At 43.4% G+C, this 23,062-nt stretch overlaps 2 long non-coding RNA genes across 2 annotated transcripts; one reads left to right on the plus strand and one right to left on the minus strand.

Moving 5' to 3' along the window:
* Positions 1–1,175: 1,175 nt before the first annotated feature.
* On the minus strand, positions 1,176–13,640 carry LOC128417919 (uncharacterized). Its single transcript, XR_008331610.1, has 2 exons — positions 13,054–13,640; positions 1,176–1,930 (listed from the first exon to the last, which is right to left on the minus strand). It is a non-coding gene; the product is annotated as an uncharacterized LOC128417919 (long non-coding RNA).
* Positions 3,393–21,784, plus strand: LOC128417918 (uncharacterized). Its single transcript, XR_008331609.1, has 3 exons — positions 3,393–3,494; positions 17,142–17,320; positions 21,533–21,784. It is a non-coding gene; the product is annotated as an uncharacterized LOC128417918 (long non-coding RNA).
* Positions 21,785–23,062: the final 1,278 nt, after the last annotated feature.

The raw sequence follows: 23,062 nt of genomic DNA on the forward strand, positions 1-23,062 counted from the left end.
AAGGACCAGTTTCTCCTGTATGAACTTAGCCATTTGCTGTGATAGCCATGAGCAGAGGCACTGACTTGCGCCCCAGATTGTGGGTGCTCAGCAGCGCACGTGCAACGTGACGTTGTAAAATTACTCGTGCATCATGTGCTCATGACGCTGGGCTCCATGCTTGGCTGCTGCCCACTGCCTTGCCTCCGCTGGCTTGCTGCTGTGGTGGTGGCTGAGCCAGGGCCTCCACCTCCACCACGTGGCCTCCGTTGGGGCCCTCTGCAGATGTGGTTGCGCTCCTGGAAGTGCAGCCTGGCTTCCTGGGGTGCGGCTATGGCTGTGGTGGGACTCGGTGGAGGCCTCACGCTGGAGGTCTTGGCCTCGTTGCCGAAGAGGCCATGGAGGTGAGGGCGGTAGAGGCCCTGGTCTGGTCGCTGTGGCAGCGGTGGGGGTGGTGCAGCCAGCCAAGTGCATATCTTTGGGATGAGACCTCCTCTACCCCCTCAAGATTTGGGGGGCCTGGCCCCCTGCTTACAAATATTGAGGAGGCTGAGACACCCACAGCCCCTTAGAGATGGTGCCATTGGTCACTAGAGACCTTTCTCCAAGCACCCCTGCTTTAGTAAATAGACAGGTAGCCACCATAGCTTAGGATTTTCCTGTGGTTGGCACCCAGATATACTGTATTTTTCGCTCTATAGGACGCACCCGACCATAGGACGCACCTTGTTTTAGAGGGAGAGAACAAGAAAGAAAGAAAATCTCCCCTCTCTGCTCAGCACCCCTTCAGTGAAGTGGCAGGAGAAACGGAGTCCCTTCCATTTCTCCTCCCGCTTGGCTGAAGGGGCGCTGCGCAGCTCTCCCTCTCTGCTGAAGCCAGGAGAGTCTTGCTCTCCTGGCTTCAGCAAAAGGAACCTGAAGGCTTCGGAGCGCAGTGCAAATTCCCGCTGCGCTCTGAAGGCTTCAGCGAAAGCAACGTGAAGCCCCCAGAACGCGGAGGGAGCGCTCCCTCTGCGCTTCGGAGGCTTCGTGTTGCTATCGCTGAAGCCAAGGAGCCTGCATTCGCTCCATAGGATGCACACACATTTCCCCTTAATTTTTGGAGGGGAAAAAGTGCGTCCTATAGAGCGAAAAATACGGTATTTAATTACTCATCCCCACCCTCCCCAACAAGCATTAAATCTGCTGTGCTTACATAAGATTTAACAGTCATTATCATTAACTTTCTTTCCGATCTCACACTTCAGAGGAAGCGCTTCAGCCCCTGCTATCAAACGACCCCCAACATGAAATTTCCCCTTTCCACGGCTGCTCCTAGATCAGCAGGGAAATAAGTGCACATAGCAGACAAATAATATATTGCATCTGTCTGGAAGTAAAGTGAAAGGTGGGAGGACAGAGCGTACTAGGTCCATGCTAAGCAGAAGGGAGAAAAGTCACTTGTAAGACGGTTGTTAGTCTCCACGTGAACACAGATTGGCAAAACCTTCGAGATATACTCCTGGGACAGCTCTTTCCTCAATTCAGAGAGGCAGCTTTGATAGAATATCTTGTCTATCACTGAGGACTGAGTTCAAAAATTACATTCTGTAGAGGAATCACAGAGCCTACAGTACCTCTTAAATTCTATCAGGTCAGACTCAGTATGCACCGGCAGATTGATGCTTTATCCTGAAACAAGGTTGAGACTCATCATTCTGACATGTAACTGCTGGGCCCCTGAAAAACCCATGAATATAGATAAGAAAGGACGAGTGAGTGAGTGGAGCCTGGCTTCTAAAGACGACATAGTGCTTTTCCTCCCTTCACTATCTGCCTTATGCAGGTATCGGCAAGGGTTGGAGGGGGAAGGGATTTCCATAGATTTCTCTCTTTGTAACTTATATTGCAAATTTGATTCCATCTTCTTTCTTCTCCCATGGTTTTCTTACACCTTTGTGTCCCAGAATGTCTAGGGAATAAAGAAAATGTGGTTAGTATTGTCACCCCGCCCTACTCTGTATGCTTATGTAACTCATCTGCCTTAAGAATGTATTTTTTAAAATTAAAATCCCCCTTCTCTCCCCACCAAAAAAAGAAGACTAGTGAGATAACTGGCTGATCTAAGTAGACAATCTGATCCTTCTTGGTATTCTTTTCCATTGAAACTCCATATATCCCAAATATAGGTGATATTTACCTGACTGTAGTATTTTCAATTCAATCTTCAGCAGCAACTTTAATAGTTTTTCTTAGTTTAAAAAACCCGCACAAGAGTGCTTTGAACATGGTGACTTACCACAGCCTTGCAAATATGTCTGCAAAAGCACTAGCTCAAGAAAATATCCCACTTGCTATATCTCCCCAATTTAAGTCTGCGGTAGGGAAATGTTTTCAGCCTGAGGGACACATTTACTTCTGAACAGCCTTCTGGGGAGGGTGGGGGCTTGTGTCAAGAATGGGCTAGAGGCAAAGTGGACAGATCCATGAATGTAAATGTTATCATTGCACGGTAGGATAGTTTCTGTATACTCAGACACCCCTCTCTGTCCTCTACCCAGGCAAGTTAAGAGCCGTGAGCAGAGTCTGAGGACACATCTCTGCCAGACAAAAAAGCATTCAAAGAGTGCAAGAAGCAGGGCCATTGTGGATTGTTTTCATTCCCATCCAGCCAAAGTTTCCCTTGAACTCCACCTAGTGCATTGTCCAAAACATGGCAACTGGAACCCTCCTAACTGGTGGAAATGGTTCAAGGGAAGAACACAAGATGCCTTTCCATAGGTTCCTAACTAGACCAAACACAGTGTAACAAACATGGAAGGACAATAGAAAATGCTGGCGAAGGTAGAAAGGGGAGCCAAACTAACTTTGCCTGGAAATATCTGTCCCAGGAGAGATCTCATGAAGACTGAATTGTGGGGTTCATGGGGAGAGGACTGTGGTGTTTGCCTGTTCTTTTGGAAATGTCTGTACAGGGGGAGAGAAAGGTTTAATAGGTAGACCAATAGAAAAGCCCAGAGATGGAGCCTACCTGTTTTTAAAAGGCTTAGCCAGAGGTTTAGACAGCTGGAAAAAAGCAGTTGGGAAAGCAGTTGGAAGACAGTTGGAAATAGAGAGACAGTTAGCGCAGTTGGTTCTTGTGTGAGGGGAGGTAGAAGAGTTAGAGTGAGTTAGAGACAGGAGAAAATAAGACTAAGAGGGTAAAGGGTAAGAGCGTTTTGAATGCATTTAAAGTTTATTTGTGTTTGCAATAAACTACAATCTTCGTTGTTAACTTGAGAACCCGACTGAAACTAAGTGTTTTACCAGGGAGAACCTGGCTGGTGGCAGCGGATTAGTGGTGTACGGGTCAATAGTCCGTGAAACGATCGGGGGCTCCGTACGAACACCACAACTCTCCTGCTTCCTTGGCCAAGAGATGTAGCCTTGACAAAGGGAGAGTGATTTAGCAGGAAAGTGATCTGGAGTCATTATCCCACCATGGAAGCTGGTGGACACAAGTTCCCTGGCTTTTGGTGCGGGGTAAAAAGTTGAAGGTGAGTTCTGTGTTGTTGTTGTTTAGTCGTTTGGTTGTGTCCGACTCTTTGTGACCCTATGGACCAGAGCACGCCAGGCACTCCTGTCTTCCACTGCCTCCCGCAGTTTGGTCAGACTCATGTTTGTAGCTTCGAGAGCACTATCCAACCATCTCATCCTCTGTCGTCCCCTTCTCCTTGTGCCCTCCACCTTTCCCAACATCAGGGTCTTTTCCAGGGAGTCTTCTCTTCTCATGAGGTGGCCAAAGTATTGGAGCCTCAGCTTCACAATCTGTCCTTCCAGTGAGCTCTCAGGGCTGATTTCCTTAAGAATGAATACGTTTGATCTTCTTGCAGTCCGTGGGATTCTCAAGAGTCTCCTCCAGCACCATAAGGGGAGAAAGGTCAGCAGAGCTTCTTCCTGAACTATTACTGCGCTTTTGTGTGTAAATCCTGGGTGGGAGTTCTTGAACTTTTGTGGTGTTAATGACTTGTAGATTACCTTACTGATAGGGAGGGACAATGCTTAGGGACAATTCTAGTGAAGAAACAGCCTGCCCACCTCTACTGAGACTGGGTGGCTTAGCCCTTGCTGACAGAAACTGCAGTCCCACCTGACACACAAGCAGACACACAAACTTTTCTTGTCTTATTGATATCCAGAAGTGAAGGAACCACTATATATCCAGGGGGGAGAGATGTCAGGCTATGGTTGTAATGAAAACTAGCCCACTTCATCATGGCTATGGGAGAGAATGAAGCCTCAATTTCTTTATCTTTGTCACAGGAAAATCTATGTGCATAGTAGAACAGTAATTGGGTACTCATCTTGGGAAACCATTTACTGTACTGACAGTTAGCAGCAATAGAAATGGGGGGTGTAGAAGGAGGGGATAACTAAGGAGGAAACCTAGAACATGCAGCAGGCAGAATAAGAGACACATTGGGCAGATTTTTAATTTTGCAGTTAGTGTTGCCTCATGTGCTCTAGAGATCAGAATGATTGCAGAATCCTCAAATGTTGCTTTAATGATGATTGCACAATCCAGAAAATGCCCAGGCACGTCTTCCATAATGGCACAGAATAACTACACCCCAGGAGCTATCAGGCTTGGCAAATCACAATTTGCATGATATTTCCTCTTTTTAAATGGCTATTTCAGTAGGCTTGCATATGGACAGTAGCTGTATGTTTGTCCATCACTGTATAACCACTTTGGGCACGTTAAAGCATCCATCCATCTGCAACTTGCTTCTTGGCTCAGACAAGTGAGGGCATATATTGGCCAAGAAACACACCTGGTCCTGTGTTATTGCCTACTTTATGTTCATTATCTGCGTTTTCATGAACAATTAGGGGAATAAATCTTCTTCAGTGGCCAATTTTATAACCTGAAGACTCCTGCTGTAGAAATGTTATGGCGAAGCTGATGCAGTTCTGGCAGTATAAAGTATATATCAGCAATCCCCAAACTGTGTGCTAAGGCATCTATGAGTCCAAATTATCTACCCATCTAGGGTCTGCCTGCTGTGCCTTTGCACAGTTCATGGAATCAAAGAATCATAGAGTCGGAGGAGGTCTTGTAGGTTGCTTAAGCCATCCCTTCTGCTTAGTGCAGAAATTCACAAATAGACCATCCCCAAAGCAGTGGTGGTTGGTGCCCATTAGGACTGGTGGGCAGAAGGCAAGGAGACCAAGGGAGCCAGAACAAAGGACACCCTCTTCCCTGCTGAGCTTCAGAGGCAAAAATGAGGCTAAAGAGGAAGAAGCTGACAGCAGTGCTACCCATTGGACTGGTTGTAAGACGACAGGGAGACAGGGTGTGATCAGAAGGTGGTGGACGTATTCTGGATATTAAGCCCATTCTATTCAGTCATGTGACCTGAAAACACACTGCAAATTAGGCTGGAAAATTGGGTAGCATAACTCAAAGACTATTTCAAAGGCTTGTTTCACCTCTGCCAGGCTTAGGCTAGCTCAGCCAGCAGCAATTCCTCTGCTGAATGGAGTTTGGATCTGGTGTAACTTTACACTAGCTTAACTTATGCCACCCTTGCTTCCCACCAGCTTCTTGTCTATTGCATTGTTCCTTTAGGGACACATGCAGTTTGGCCATTAAAGGTAAAGGTACCCCTGACAGTTAAGTCCAGTCGCGAATGACTCTAGGGTTGCGGCGCTCATCTCGCTCTACAGGCCGAGGGAGCCGGTGTTTGTCCATGTGGCATTTGCCCTCCTAGGTGTGTGACATCATACTGGGTCATAAGGAAAGGGTTAACTAAGTGTAAAATGATTAACCAATAGGAACCCAAGGGGAGGAGTTAGAGTTAGAGTTGTTAAGAAGTCACTCTGGAGTTAGAGAAGGGAGAGGGAGGAATAGTCTGTGGGTTGGGCTAGTTTGATGTTAAGAGGAGTCAGTTAAACAGTTGGGATAATCAGTTAGAAGATATTAGGAAGGTATAGGTCAGTAAAGAAACTAAGATTAAGAAACTGACAAGAAAAATTATCTGAAACCATAAACTTGTTAATGCTTATAAAATAAACTTGTTTATTTGGTCTAATGTTAACAACTGTCTGGACTCCGTGTGTACCCAAGAGAAACGGGTTGGTGGCAGCGGGGAAGCAATCACAGTGGTGGCACAGGGATCAATAGACCGTCAAACGTCCGGGGACCCTGTGTGATTGCCACAGTCTGTTTCCACAGACAGTTTTTCCGGGTCATGTGGCCAGCATGACTAAGCCACTTCTGGCAAAGCCAGAGCAGTGCACAGAAACACCGTTTACCTTCCTGCCGGAGCGGTACCTATTTATCTACTTGTACTGCGTGCTTTCGAACTGCTAGGTTGGCAGGAGCTGGGACCGGACAACAGGAGATTGCCCCATCGCGGGGCCTCGAACAGCCAAACTTCTGATCGGCAAATCCAAGTGGCACAGTGGTTTAAACCACAGCGCCACCTGCGTCCTAGTTTGGTCATTACTCATTTTAAAAACAGGACGGTTTCAAAGAACATCTGCCAGAGCCAAGTATGTAAACATATGGATTTTTCTCCGTTCACAAGCCTTGAGCAAGCTTTTTTTTCTTCTGCTGGGGTTGCCTCTGTCTGTTTGAGGCATCTGCACACAGCTTGTGCAGCGAGTGCCAGCGCAATTCACTCTTACACATGAATAAGGGTAAAAATAAAAAGCTATTTTCAAATGTAAGAGCAAAGCGTGCCTCCAGTTTTAATGCCGAGTGAGAGAGTGGGAGGGAAAGTTTGCCTCGACTATCAGGGGCCTGGGAGAACTTTAACAATTTCCAAAGGCGTTTTTGCATTGTGCTTTCGGCTTATCCATATTGGCTGCAACAATCCTCTGAACAGCTGGATTGTTTAAATTCCGCCGAAGCCACTGGGATTTCAACAGCCTAACCGTCTATAGGGTTTCAGCGATTATAGATTGTGCACCCAAAAGGCTGTATTAAACGCTCAGCCTTCCTTCCCCATTCCTAAAATTGTTACATCTACAAGTTTGCTGCCCCCACTCCCAACCCCAACCCAAATATGTGCCAGCGAGCAGGAGGAGATTGTGCTGGGCGAATGCGGCTACTTTGAATTACCTTGTTCAATTGAGGGCTTGCAAGCTGTACCACAAAGAAAATAGGATCAAGTTACAAAAAAACTGCTGCTGATGCTGCTTCCAGAATATCCGAGGAGGGGGCAAAATGATTTAGGGAGGTTTATCCTGCTAACCGGATTTACTGAGCTTAGTACACTTTTTGCTCTCTCTCACTCTCTCTTTTAAAAGTCTAATACAGAACAGGTTTCCTTACATAGAGATTTGGCAAACAAACTTCATTTGATCTCTGAGAGGAGCTTAAAGGGGACTTAAAAGTGGGGATGGAAGACTGCTCTTTCATAACATAAGAAGTGGTTGAATCCTTCCTTCTAATCCTTAAGTGGAGCATGGCTAAATATTTAGGTCAATTTCGTTAAATTGCCCTTTTTCCCCTTGCGGAAAATGAATTTCTCATTTTATATTTTGGCCTGGCTTGGATTGCTTAAATATAAAAGGAAGAAAAACTTAAATTACTTGATATACATACATTCAGTTCCGCAAATTACAAAATGGAACAAAGGAGATGTAAAGCGTATATTCAAATGGAATGAAAATGTCCTTCAGTTGTCCCGCCGCGGTTTGAATCTCTTAGGGAGCAATGTGTAGGACCCTTTCTTTCTTTCTTTCTTTCTTTCCATTTTATTTATGTTTTCAGACTTATACATTTCACTAATTTTACAATCATGTTAACCTTTCCAAACCTGACTTCCGTCCCCCTCTTTCTGAGGTTCCTTAAATTTGTTTTTAAGATCTTCTGCATATCCAAATTAATTCAATTTTCTCATTTATTCATCTACTATAAATATATACTCTTATAAAACTGCATGTTATTTCAATAATCCTGCCAATGTTCTTATCTGTTTACAATTTATCTGTAAATATTCAATAAACAATTTCCAGTATTTTGTAAAAAGTTTGTTGTCTTGATTTCATTTCTGCATGTTCCGTAAGTTTTTGTATCCATTCTTCCTTTGCTGGGACTTCTGCTTCATTCCATTTTCCAAAATGGAAAATGGTGTAGGACCCTTTCTGAGTCATGTCATTCGTCTTTTCCAAAATCCTTTAATTTCTCTTAAAAGTTCTTGAATGACGCTCCTCAACAGAAGCTTCCAAGTCTGCCAGCTTTGGACAACACATGTGGATCCAGCAACTACAGTAAATGCTGCAATGTGGAGTTCTCTTGTATAGTGATCCAGTCACCCAGCCAGATAGTCTTGACTTCCTTCATGATACTATTCCCCTTCTCCACCTGGTTTTCCTGACTCACACATCTACAACAGTCCATCAGCATTCCATGGACAGTATATTCAAATTTCTACGTGGAACAAGTCTGCCCCTGCGGCTTGATGGAGGTAGAAACTGTCTCTCATGCCTTTTTACACTGCTGTTTCTACGGGGATATGCGCTGGGTATTTATTACCGCTGCTATGCAAAAATCTCCAAATGAATCCAAACGTCAATGTCTAAAATCCCTGGAAAAGGCAAGGATCCTGAGATCACGTTAAGGGTAGCCAAATTCTGTGCAATTGCCATAAAACTTAGGGAACAAGCTGTGCTATCATAATGATTAAGGCCTTAAATGATAATTTTAGGTTATATGTTAGTGACTAAATTTTAATTTGTATATTTTAACTGTTCCTATATCTGTATTGGGACGCGGGTGGCGCTGTGGGTAAAACCTCAGCGCCTAGGACTTGCCGATCGTATTGCACCCTTAAGTGCAAGTAGATAATTAGGTACCACTTTATAGCGGGAAGGTAAACAGTGTTTCCGTGTGCTGCGCTGGTGCCAGTTCGCCAGAGCAGCTTCGTCACGCTGGTCACGTGACCCAGAAGTGTCTGCAGACAGTGCTGGCCCCCAGCCTCTTAAGCGAGATGAGTGTGCAACCCCAGAGTCGGTCACGACTGGCCCGTACGGGCAGGGGTACCTTTACCTTTATATCTGTATTGCCCCTGTTATACCTAATTGCAGATTCAAATGTATCCCTATGGTGTTTTATGACCTTGATATTGTATGTGGGCTGGAACTGGTCTGTGACCAAAACAAAAAAATTCATTCATTCATACTTCTGAAAAAATTGAGGTTCTCCGAAGCTCCCCCTTGTGTTTTGCTTACACAAGCATTGGCACTCATGCCTAAATACTGGAAATAGAAGTTTAATGGATCTGTGGGTGACCTGACTCCCTTGGTTTTCTGGGTGACCTTCCTCACCCTTGATCCCTGGGTGCTGGGATTTAATTGATTGCTGCAAAGCATTATACGTAGGGCTGCCTTTGAAGACAGTTTGGAAACTTCAGCTAGTGCTGAATTCAGCTGCCAGGTTGCTCACTAGAGCAAGATGGTTTGAGCATATTACAGTGATCCTGGTCCAACCGCACTGGCTACCAATTAGTTTCTGGGCCCAATTCAAAGTGCTGGTTTTGACCTACAAAGCCTTAAATGGCTCAGGACCGTAATACCTCAAGGACCCCCTCTTTCCATATGAATCTACCCGGACCCTGAGACCATCTTCAGAGGCCCTCCTTCATGTGCCTCCTCCTTGAGAGGTCCAGAGGGTGGCAACATGACAATGGGCCTTCTCTGCAGTGGCTCCCCATTTGTGAAATGCTCTCCTCAGGGAAGTTCACCTGGCACCTTCATTATACACCTTTAGGCACCAGGCAAAAACGTTCCTTTTTAACCAGGCCTTTGGTTGACCTGGTTGACATCTTATACCCTTTTAAAATGTGGCTTTTTTCTGGGAGGGTGTTATTGGGTTGTTGTTTTTATTTTGATTTTCTATATTGTGATCGTTTCTGTGAACCGGGTATAGGGTGGTATATACATTCAACAAATAAATAAATAAAATAATGAGTGTTTAGAGAGTTAAGATGGAGCTGACAGGCAATGGGTTTAGCAGTGTAGAAACAGAGTCCATACCAGTAACTTTCTTAATGTTCTCTATGACAGGCAATATGTGGATAAGTGTAGGAGCAAGACCTACATGTCCTGCAAGGAATTGGAGTCTCTGTGTGTGCACATGCATGAGCAATGCTTTGCAGGGCTGAGCCATATAGCTCAGGGATAAATTGGCCTTGTGTTATGCTAAATGTGAGTTATTGTTGTTTAGTCATTTAGTCGTGTCCGACTCTTCGTGACCCCATGGACCAGAGCACGCCAGGCACTTCTGTCTTCCACAGCCTCCCACAGTTTGGTCAAACTCATGCTGGTAGCTTCGAGAACACTGTCCAACCATCTCGTCCTGTTGTCCCCTTCTCCTTGTGCCCTCAATCTTTCCCAACACCAGGGTCTTTTCCAGGGAGTCTTCTCTTCTCATGAGGTGGCCAAAGTATTGGAGCCTCAGCTTCACGATCAGCTTCAGGGGTGGGTTTGTTAATTACCGTATTTTTTGCACCATAACACTCACTTTTTTCCTCCTAGAAAGTAAGGGGAAATGTCTGTGCGTGTTATGGAGGGAATGCCTATGGGTGGCATGCCTACGGATTTTCCTCCTCTAAAAACTACGTGCGTGTTATGGTCGGGTGCGTGTAATAGAGCGAAAAATACGGTAATCACAGGCATGGGTGGCCTAATTGTCAGGACCACAGCATGCTAGAAGGAGAAGTTCATCCCTTCCATCCCAAGGCACAGTCATTGAGACTGCCCACCAGCATATGGTACTTGAGGCGATTGCCTCATTCTGAGTAATGGCTTTATCCCCCATGAATTTGTCTAATCCCCTGTTTTTATTGATTTATAAAAGTATTTATGAATCACCAACTCATGAACAATATCATGGCAGTATTCAATAAGATTATTAACACCTCATGGAAGACAGGAGTGCCTGGCGTGCTCTGGTCCATGGAGTCACGAAGAGTCGGACACGACTAAATGACTAAACAACAACATAAAATACACAGCAGACCAATATAAAAACATAAAATACACACATATAAAAACATAAAATACACAGCAGACCAAAACTGATTCAAAACAATTCTCTAAACAGAAAATTTTCAGCAGATGATGAAATATCAGAACTGTCTTATTTCAGTAGGAGCAGCATTCCAAACTAATAATAATAATAATAATAATAATAATAATAATAATAATAATAATAATATATTTATATGCTGTCCATCTGACTGGGTTGCCCAAGCCATTCTGGGTGGCTCACAACAACAACAACAAAATAGTAAAAACACAACACAGCATCAAAACGTCCCTAAACAAAGTTGCCTTCAGATGTCTTTTAAAAATCACATAGTTGTTTATCTGTTTGACATCTGCTGCGGTGGGTGCCACTACTGAAAAGGCCCTCTGTCTGGTTCCTACTGGTGACACTATGCCAAAAGCTATAGTTTGGGTAGAAACTAAACCGTGGAACATTTAGGAAGCTTTCTCCGAATGATTGCAATGATCTGACTAGTCTAAAGTTCCCTTTCGTTGCTAGTCTTGTTATTTCAGGGAGCCAAGAAGAGAATTTTTGAACAGGGAACAAGAACTCGTTTTAAGATTCCAAGCCAAATTATTAAAATATAATTGCCATCCAGTGTATTCCTTTTTTCTTTTCCTTTTTAAAAAGGTGGCAGCACTGGTCTTCTCTTGAAAATCAGAAAATATATTTCTCTCTTCCATTTCTTTTTGTGATAAATACTGGTAATCAAATTTTTCTACTTGAAGGGAAGAACAATTCTTATGCTGCAGCATGTCACTAGGAAATGAATGGCTAGTATTTTCAACAAGCTTGGGGCCAAAGAAAAGAAGCCTTCAAACAAAAAAAGCCTAATAATGGAAGTTTTTTTGGTTGGGGATATAATCTGCTCTGAAAGGTTGGTAATGTGAGCCAAGATGAATATCTTACATTTCAGCTTCTTGAAGGCATCTTCAGGCAAAGTGAAAAGAGACCGTTTCAAAACCTAGAACGATTCCTCCCCTAAGTTTCTGTTAAATGTTTGAAGAATCCCAAAAGACATGAAGGCATAGTGCAGTACTTTTTCAAAAAAACAACAACAAAGCAAACTGTGCCCAACCTGTTCCCTCTGAAATGTTGTCCTATCATTAAAGGTAAAGGTAAAGGTAAAGGGACTCCTGACCATTAGATCCAGTCGTGGCTGACTCTGGGGTTGCTGCGCTCATCTCGCTTTATTGGCCGAGGGAGCCGGCGTACAGCTTCTGGGTCATGTGGCCAGCATGACTAAGCCGCTTCTGGCGAACCAGAGCAGCGCACGGAAACGCCGTTTACCTTCCTGCCGGAAGGTACCGGAAGGTACCTATTTGTCAACTTGCACTTTGATGTGCTTTCGAACTGCTAGGTTGGCAGGAGCTGGGACCGAGAAACTGGAGCTCACCCCGTCGCGGGTATTCGAACCGCCAACCTTCTTATCGGCAAGTTCTAGGCTCTGTGGTTTAACCCACAGCGCCACCCGTGTCCCTTGTCCTACTCTGGAGCAATTAAATCTCATGTATTATAGCGTATTTCTGAGACGCATGTTTATAATGCTTCCAAATCATATATTCAAGTTTCCATCACATTTGTTATAAATGGATAGGGGCGGAGTGTCCCATTTTGCCACCTGAGGCAAACGGTAACTGTCCCTGCCACTTTTGTCTCACCCCTCCCTTACCTGGGTTGCGTGGCAGCACACGTGAAGTGGTGGCAGGCTCCGGTGAGATATAGCATGATCTCATGCGCTCCACAAGATCTTGCAAGATTTCAGCAAGATCTTGAGTATGTTTCCAAGCACAATTCAAAGTGTTGGTGCTGACCTTTAAAGCCCTAAATGACCTCGGTCCAGTATATCTGAAGGAGCGTCTCCACCCCCCTCATTCTGCCTGGACACTGAGGTCCAGTGCTGAGGGCCTTCTGGTGGTTCCCTCACTGCGAGAAGCCAAGTTACAGGGAACCAGGCAGAGGTTACTGTATTTTTGAACATATATCTTATATCTATCCCACTTTTTCATAAATTTTTGTTTTGAATTTTTTGTCAGACTATTTGTCAACTGCACCATTTCAGCAAATTCTTGTAGCTTGTTATGCCAATCCATTATTGTCGGGTCTTCTTCTTTCTTTCCACCCCTTTGCCACCAAAGTCAGAGCTCATATGGCAGTTTTCTATGTGCCTATGCTCCAGAGTGAACATGACAGGTTCAAGTACTAAGATGCACTAAGTACAGAGTCCATGGCAACTGCAGAACTCTTTTATCAGTTGTTACATCATGCCAACTAATTATCCTGGCAACAGTGCATGCTCAGGCCTCAGTGCACATCACCATTTGCTCTGGCTCCGATGTGCTTGTACTATTAATTTCTGAAGCCTAATATACAGTTGCCTGTTGTCTTTGTCCATGGAGTTTTCTTGGCAGGGATACTAGAGTGGCTTGCCGGTTCCTCCTCCAGGTATAGTAAAAGCTATGGTTTTCCCAGTAGTGATGTATGGAAGTGAGAGCTGGACCATAAAGAAGGCTGATCACCGAAGAATTGATGCTTTTGAATTATGGTGTTGGAGGAGACTCTTGAGAGTCCCATGGACTGCAAGAAGATCAAACCTATCCATTCTTAGGGAAATCAGCCCTGAGTGCTCACTGGAAGGACAGTTCCTCCAATACTTTGGCCACATCATGAGAAGAGAAGACTCCCTGGAAAAGACCCTGATGTTGGGAAAGATGGAGGGCACAAGGAGAAGGGGACGACAGAGGACGAGATGGTTGGATAGTGTTCTCGAAGCTACCAGCATGAGTTTGAACAAACTGTGGAAGGCAGTGGAAGACAGGAGTGCCTGGCGTGCTCTAGTCCATGGGGTTATGAAGAGTCGGACACGACTAAACAACAGCAGTATACAATTTATATGTATCCTGTATATTTTTGAAAAAGTGTGAGAAATACAATCTCTTCTGCAGCTATGCTTGTCATTTCTCCTTGTTTCTCTTATTAAATTCATGGTAAGTAATAGAATCCTCTGTGTCCTAACCTTGCACCTGTAGTAGACTATCATGAGAGTTCACTTGTACCAGTCCATAAGTGTTATGGCTTTTATGCTATTATATGATAATACTCTTTAGCCTTCATGGAAGGCGGAGTCTTAATTTCCATAATAGGCAGTTGAGCTCATTCTTGAACTCTTACTATTGAATCCAAATGAGTCTGATTTGATGTCAAATGAAACCATCTCACAGTCTTAAGAAGAGTTTCCAGACCTATTATTTCTATTGCAATAATAAAAAGGACCGTCTTTCATACTATAGTGGCTTTCAAAATGCTATGTTTCACAATGAAAGGCAGACCGTTCTTCTTTGACCAATAGCTCAAAATAATAAGATCCCAAATCAAAAGGAAACCTGTAAAAAGGAAAAGGAAAACAGAGTTCCTCGTGAGATATATGTGTGTAATGTGGCTGAAATCCTTAAATTAGATGAACTAAGGTCTGAAATATGAATTCTATCTGCCACAGGAACAGCCTGAAATCTTGTAAGTTTGGGTTCTGATTTTCAGACTTTGCTGCCACTTTGAAAAGCAGCTTATCAGGGTGTAATGTGGGCAATTAGATTCCTAAGCAGCTCTGAATGCCTAGGGAAGAACTAAGTGAATCAGTGGCTGGGGGGAGGAATCCAATATATATATGTATGTGTGGGTCTTGTGGGTCTCTATTACACATCATTAGAATCAGGCAGTTTAAACACTATAAAGCAAGATATCCCATGACAATTACAGTATGAGATAGTAAAATTCCCATAAGAATTCTGTCCAAAAATGTATTAGGGTGCAGTTTTGTGGTCCCTGGGAGGGCATCAAAGGGTACATGGGCTCTCCCTCCCTCAGTGCATAGAAAGAGGTCCATCCAAGAGAGAGAGAGAGAGAGAGAGAGAGAGATGCCACCTCTCTGAGGTGGTGGTAAAGTCCTCTACCATGTTGGACTTCCGACTTGGAGAGGGAAAACAAGAGGCATTCTGGGGGGCATGTCAGGAGAGGCATGAATATACATATGTAATTTTATTGCATGCTGCCTTTCCAGAGCTCAAACCATGCTCAAGGCAGCTTGCAACATAAAATACATAACATAATAATAATAATAATAATAATAATAATAATAATAATAATAATAATATTTTTTCATACCCCACCCATCTGACTGGGTTGCCCCAGTCACTCTGGGCAGTTTCCAAAAAAATATACAAAAGCACAACACAACACCACACATTAAAAGCTTCCCAATACAGTGGTACCTTGGGTTACAAACACCTCGGGTTATAAACACTTCGGGTTACAGATACCTCAGGATGAGAACAGAAATTGTGCAGCAGCGGCAGCAGGAGGCCCCATTAGCTAAAGTGGTACCTCAGGTTAAGAACGGACCTCCAGAATGAATTAAGTTCGTAACCAGAGGTACCACTGTACAGGGCCACCTTCAGATGTTTATGGATGGTCATATAATTATTATCCCTTCCCTCTCTTTCCTTTTCCTGCTGCGATGGAACCCCTATTTGGGGATTTGGCTTTTTTCTGGCCCATGTAGGGCCAGTCTGGCTAGTTGGCATTGTTAAAGATTTGATGTTTTCTCCCCCCAAACAGTTTTTGATCTGGACTTCCGCTGAAATGAGGCTGCATTTTAAGTTGTATTTTATTCCTGTTTTAAAGTTGTATTTTAATCAATTGTTTTTATACTTGATGTAGGCTGCCCTGAGCCCAGTCTTGGCCAGGGAGGGCAGGGTATAAATAGAATAAAATAAATAAATAAATAAATAAATAAATAAATAAATAAATAAATAAATCTCTTTGACATCTGGTGGGAGGGTAGATCACAGTGGTAGATCAAGGTACTGTAGATCGTTGCAATAGTAGTCATAAACAATAAGGAAAACAACCAAAAAATACACAACCAAACTAAACAATATCTACATGAATCACAAGAACTAAAATAAAGATACAAAAAACAACAGCAACCCACCAACCACAGCAACAACCACCACCCCTACACCAAAAAGCCTCAAACAACACCCCAGTTGAAGAGTCAGTTCAGCAGCCTCAGGTTTTGTAGGTGGAGTCAGTCCTCCCAGGCCAGGTGGGAAAAGGACTGCAAGGAGCAGGTTTTCCAGGATAAAATGGTCTCTACGCCAAGTCCAGAACCACTGTTGTTTGTTTCAATGGGAGGGAAATGTGTGTGTGTGTGTGTTGGGGGGGGGACCTGGAACTGAACATCAACAGGGAAAATGAACCCTACACTTTCTGCCCCATCCTTAGTCTGTCTGCTTCTTGTATCCTATGAATGAACTTTATTACGGTCTCAGACCAGGATTAAAAAAAGCATATAGATAAAATAGCAGTTAGGATTTTTTTGACTGATAATTGTTAGAGCAAGTGAGGACAAGGAAACAGGCATAGGATAAAACATCTGGATAAAATACAAGATTAAACACGGATAATGGATGGATAAAAAAACTGATAATTAAAACAGATAAGAAATAAAAACAAACAAAGACACAGTTAAAACAACTGTAAGAGCAGAAGAACTAAAAGACTCGCAGTTAAAACAACTATAAGAGGCTGCAGAGTAGAAGCCTCTTAAATAGAGGACACTCACAACATTAGAAACTGCTGTGCAAATATGGTTAAAACAGACAATTAAAACAATGTACAACACTAAATTTAGCAACAATGTACAACAATAAACTGTCCCAGGGAGTTGACTCAGAGTCACCCATGGAACCGTGTTTGGGGCTTTTCATGCCGGACTATTTTGAGTTGGGCAATGGTCTGCGCCTACAGATCTGTGCACAGAATCTGGCGACCATCCAGGTCATCTTCTGATCTTTGCCTAACAGCAAAAGGTCAAATTTTTGCTTTTGTGGGAGGTTGGCGAGCCTCACTAGCAGGGGATCCATGATCTTACTACGTGCCTCTTCATAAAAGGGACATCTAAAGAACAAGTGTATCCCAATAAGGCACGGCCCCTTCCATCTCTTCCCAGTCCCACTTTCTATTGCTTCTTCAGTTCTTTGTCTCTATCTCGTCTTCTCCATGTTTGGTGTACATGTTGTCTTACTGCCTTGTGCTATGTTTTCAGTCAACTGTTGTTTCTTATTCTCCCTCCTCCCCACAGGTAGTGTGTTTCCAGTTGAAACAGCGCTTGATGAAATTTTGACCTGTCTTCCAAAGACAAAATATTCTCAGGAAACGTTTAGTATGGCATTCAGCTAGACTTTCACACCTGACTTGACTGGCTTTAACTTGCACCGTGTTACTTAAGACAAATTTGAGAGCATTAAAAAACTCTTTAAGGTAATGGGCTTTCAGACTTATGAATAAAGGAATGAAATTGGGACTGAAAGATTAACATGAGAAAAAATCAGACTGCGTGGAGGGGCTCCCGGTGAGTTTGCAAACAGATTTCCCCCCCCATATGTATACTGATTTAATAATTAACTATATGATGCCATTTATTTCTTTTGTTTGCAAAGTCACTTTGCATAGGTCAGAAGCACATTTAAAGGTTCACATCCAGTTTTCTCTTCAATTTTTCCAATTTGTTCCACTGCTCAGCAAGCCGGGGTTTTTTTGCAGACTCATAAATTTTCCGTAGATTGTCTTAATGGCTGAGTCATTTTATTTCTTTGGTTTATTTTCCTTGCAAAATAATCAATTTTCCAGTTATTGACATATGAACAAATCTGCTTGCCTTGGCTGGAATATTTCATTAAGCCTTAAACATCTAACTTGCAGATGATGGATGTACTATTATTCTTAGTAAAATGTAGCCCATCTGCCTTAGTTTCCAGCATCTAGCCGCTCACATTAGAAAGTTATATGAAATTGCACTCGAGTTTTGTTTTGGTTTCTTAAATGAAATAAAAATCATCGCTGGCCATTACTTTCCGCAAACCCAAAATAAAACTAAGGAACTCACTTCCCACAGGAGGCAGTGATGGCTCCCAACTTGGAAGGCTTTAAAAGAGGACCGGACACATTCATGGAAGAGAGCGCTATTGATGCTCTGCCTCCACAGTTGGCTGCAGCGATAACAATAACAATAACAATAACAATAACAATAACAATAACAATAACAATAACAATAACAATAACAATTTATTATTTATACCCCGCCCATCTGGCTGAGTTTCCCCAGCCACTCTGGGCAGCTCCCAATCAAATGATTAAAAACAGTACAGTGGTACCTCGGGTTACATACACTTCAGGTTACATACACTTCAGGTTACAGACTCCACTAACCCAGAAATAGTGCTTCAGGTTAAGAATTTTGCTTCAGGTTAAGAACAGAAATCGGGCTCTGGCGGCGCAGCGGCAGCAGGAGGCCCCATTAGCTAAAGTGGTGCTTCAGGTTAAGAACAGTTTCAGGTTAAGTACGGACCTCCGGAACGAATTAAGTACTTAACCTGAGGTTCCAATGTACAGCATTAAATCTTAAAAACTTCCCTAAACAGGACTGCCTTCAGATGTCTTTTAAAGATAGAATGGCTGCTTATTTCCCTCACATCTGAAGGGAGGGTGTTCCACAGGGTGGGTGCCACTACCGAGAAGACCCTCTGTCTGGTTCCCTGTAACCTCACTACTCGCAATGAGGGAACCACCAGAAGGCCCTCGATGCTGGACCTCAGTGTCCGGGCTGAACGATGGGGGTGGAGACGCTCCTTCAGGTATACAGGACTGAGGCCGTTTAGGGCTTTAAAGGTCAGCACCAACACTTTGAATTGTGCTCAGAAACGTACTGGTTTCAATGCTTCTGAAAACCAGTTGCTAGAAACTGCAGGAAGAGAGAGAGCTTTTATGCTCAAATCCTGATTGCTGGTTTCCCACAGGCATCTGCTTGGCCACTGTGAGAACAGAATGCTGGATGAGACAGTCAGGTTATTATGTTATTAGAACGGTTTCCTGGGTCTAAACTGAGTAACTCATATCAACTTCATTTTTCTAGCAAAGTATTTCACCCTCTCATGGTGCCCAGAGTGGGTGCACTCCCAAGGGGCATGAAAGGTGCCCTCCCAGGCGTGAAATAGCCACTTGGGTGCATGGAATGGTGCCCGCACCCTGCAGCCAGGGGTGGAGTGAGCCGCCGATGGCTGAAATTTGGCGCGCCACCTGCCCGTGACTCCCAAGTCTCCCCCAGCTTTCAAAATGATGTCACCCCCCCTCACCGAAGACACCCGGGGCGGCTTGCCCCCACCGCACACCCCTTTCTCTGCCCCTGGCTGTCTGCCCTTCTGTCTCCTAAGATCAGAGCACCACGCACCAAATTCACAGCGACTAGCAACTTGCGGTTTCTGTCCTCAGTCTCAGGTAGCACATCGAAACTTCAGCCACTCCACTGATTGTAAGAGAGCCAGGGTTCTCTGCTCAGGTGCAGTTTAGAGCCAGGGTTCTCTGCTCAGGTGCAGTGGATAATGCTGTCCTGAAACCAGTCTTAATAATAATACTAACACTCAAAATGAAAAGAAAGAAAGATGTTAATGAACCAAGTAAATTTATGTGAAACTAGTTTTGGAAAACTGCTACAATGATGTATATGGAAACTCAGCCAGGGGGATTTGAGGAAGTCACCAACAATGATAACAAAAGTGGAGTTTTTATAGTTAGGATATGTTTGTTTGCTTGTTTTTCGATGTTTTCTTTTTATGTTTGTGGATATGTTTGTTATAAATTTGGAAAACTAATATTTTTTTTGAAACAACAACAACAACAACAACAACAACAACAACAACAACAACCTAAATTCAGCTCACAGTTTGCTTTGGTACATGGGAAGTGGTACAAACCATCTTGCCTTTGAATAAACACAATTAAGACCAAAAGACAGACTTCGATTGGCATATCTAGATCCTGGGAGGAGGCGGGAAGCTCTGAGGTTTTGTATATTTCTGTGGTTTTGTCTAATACATTGTAGAGAGAGGGAGGGAGGGAGAGAGATTTCATTCTATCAATGTTCAATTGTTTTTAAATATTTTTGGTATGTCTTAAACATTTCTTATTTTTAGCTGCAAGTCATCTTGAGGGAAAATGGTGGGGTTTAAATAAATATATATTAAGACATCCAAACTGGAGTCCCAGATTTTTGAAGCTAAAACTGGATATGCACAAAGGAAAATAACCTGCAGATACTGAACCTGGCCCTGGGTTTGACACAACAGGAAATTGCTGCTTGTTGTGGATGAATGTTTTTCTGCACTGCCCACAGCTGTTTACTCTTGTCTTGTAAATAATCCCTTAGGTTTTGCATTGCTTGGTGCTGTTTGCCTTGCTTAACAGTGTTTTCAACTCTGCAGTTTCTGTCTTTTCATTATTTGGTCAATCCATCAGGCCACCAGTGAAGGTTTCTAAAGTCATGTTTCTTTTTATCTGCATCACACCCACAGGGAAAGCTTCATGGAACTTGATTAGAGAGACGCATGAGTAGTAGAGCTACTTCCCTCACAAGGTTCTGTTTCTTCTTGGGTTTGTCCACAGTTCCTTTAGGCTTAATCTCCTCTCCTCACTTGGAGCTTTATGTGGGGCTTTGCCTGAGATACAATTATTGCCTATGTCTTGGAGAAAAAGGAAAATGAAGAGAAAAGTCTCTGTATGGAATCCTTCTAAGCCGCAGAAGAATTTCTGAGGGAAGCCATTCAATTTGTTGTATATGTAAGAATGACAAGCTAAACCAGGCAACAGAGAGTTCTGCAACATCAGTAGCTGGCTTGGAAGTCATGGTGCCTCCAGCTACTCTGAGGTCACAATGGCCCACAGCTACCAGCCAGTCATTGGGCAGAGGAAGCATAGGAGAGAACAGGTTAGAAACAGTAACATATTATCTCTGGATGTCAAGGCTGGGAGAGTGGGGAAAGGAAGAAACAGTTTAGCTGGGACTTGTGAGAGAGAAGAAAGCAAGTCTGGAGTTGGAAACAGTGGCATAACATGGTTTGCTAGTGCCTGGGTCCTTACGGAGAGGGGTATTGGGAGGGAAGGGGACCAAGAATATGCATGCACATTGAACTGCCTAATGGCATCCACATCACCCGGGAGATCGCAGCCACAGATATTCTTTTTTATTTTTAAGGAGTAGTTTCATTGTCTAGAGAGGTCACTTCCTGGTTCACATGGATAAACCATTTTCAATGGAGCCCAGCGACGGAAGCACACAGCTGTATTGAGGCAGCACCAGGGCTTGAAATTTTGTCTCTGGGGCAACCACCCTGTACCTCATGCCACTGGTTGGAATGAAGTGTGCTGGAAGGGGGAAAGGAGGGTTAGAAGGCACTATACAGAGATGTTAAGGAACGTGGTGTGTCCTGACTCTTGGCCTTATGAAGGCTTTGCAACAAAAAAGCTTAAGAAATTTGGCCACTTGTAGAAGAAGTGTCTGGGGGGGAAATGTGCTGCCTGTCATACTCTCCCCTCCCCAAGCCCCCCTCCCCACTTAGCAATAAGAACATACTTTAATTCTACTCACCAATCTGCTTTTGCTTGGTAAATGATCTCTCAACTGTTCATCTTTACCAATAGGATTCACAGCTCTGGGTTTCCAGTTTGCTGAAGATCTGCCGCTGTCAGTAAAAATTATTGTTAAGTGACATCATGTATGATATCAAAGAAAGAAAGAAACAAAAAGCACAAATTTGCATATTTTTCTTAACCATGACTCCCATGAACTCAGAGAAGGAATAGTATTAAAACTGGAAATGTTACTATTGCCACAATGGCATATTAATTTGGAGGCCTCTTCGTAATCAAATAAAAGTGACATGCTTTGTACAAGTGTCGAGTCCACGTTTGGCCTTTCTCAGTTCTTTAGCTTTCCTTTCTCCCCTCTTTACTGGTACTTTGTCAAACTGTCTTAATGTCTTCATCGAAAAGGCTCAGTGCACAGCAACTCCCCTTGTAGCCATAGAAACATTCATTACGCTATTCTCTCTGGTTTGGCTTCACACTCTCCTTGTTTTTCACACAAGACGGCAGAGGTAACCAAACAAGAGCTCTCTGTGTGAGATGCACACGGATTGCGTATCATGTTTTCTCTCATTCTTGCTTATTAATTTATTGGAAAATGTAATGTGAAAGGGTTCAAACGCATGAAGGCAGCCGCATTGAAACAGAACAAAAAAAGATAGCAGTGAGGGCGACACACCTTCAGGTGACATTCATTGGCAGGCCTTGAAACAAGTCTGGCACTTTTCTTCTCCCCCAAAGATGTTTTATAAAACAAGACAGCAGTGTTCAGTCAGGAATGCATATATATATATATATATATATATATATATATATATATATATATATGCATAGGGAAATGTATTCTTCAAGACAGGCTAAGGTGAAAGCTATTGCTGAGCTGAAGCTATTGGCAAAACCTATTTGGTGTTTCGCAACTTTCTGACCAGTTGCAGGACCTTAGCCAGACCTGGCAGAGTACATGCAGAATCCACGGAAGCAATTGGCAACTTGGCTGCAGGCAGGATAGACGAAGCAGGAACCAGGAACTTGTAGTTAGGTATTTATTATATACAGTGGACTATTTACAGGAACAGAACACGGATCTTTTGCTAGCTCTCTCTGACACGACTCACAACTCCTACACTGACACAGAACTCTGAACTCAACCACTGAATACACACATTCCAGTTAGTAGGCCATTAATTATCACTCCCTTGAGAGAGCTTGACCAATCAGGGAGCTGTCTCCATGCCTTCGTTATCACCAGGCAGACTTACTCCTTCACATGACCTTCTGGCTGTCTGCCAAACCTTAACTGACTCTGTGTGAGTAGCTGCACGTACACAGTTTCCCAACAGAAGCAACCCTTGGTGTTGCAGCCAAGTTCAAAAGCTCTGAAAGTAGGAGCAGATTGCTCACTTGAGGGATGGGAGTAAACTCTGGTCAGTATATATTTTAACATGAACCAACCTAATTTGCACTTTGTGAACTAATGCAGGAAGTGAACAACAACATTCACCCTTGGCCAAATTTTGTTATTATTAATTTTTAATGGGTTTTTCAAAACTTTTAAAAATTTTTACTACGCAGACAATTTATCATTCA

Source organism: Podarcis raffonei, chromosome 7, assembly GCF_027172205.1.
Source record: "Podarcis raffonei isolate rPodRaf1 chromosome 7, rPodRaf1.pri, whole genome shotgun sequence".
In the NCBI taxonomy this organism is placed as follows: domain Eukaryota; kingdom Metazoa; phylum Chordata; class Lepidosauria; order Squamata; family Lacertidae; genus Podarcis; species Podarcis raffonei.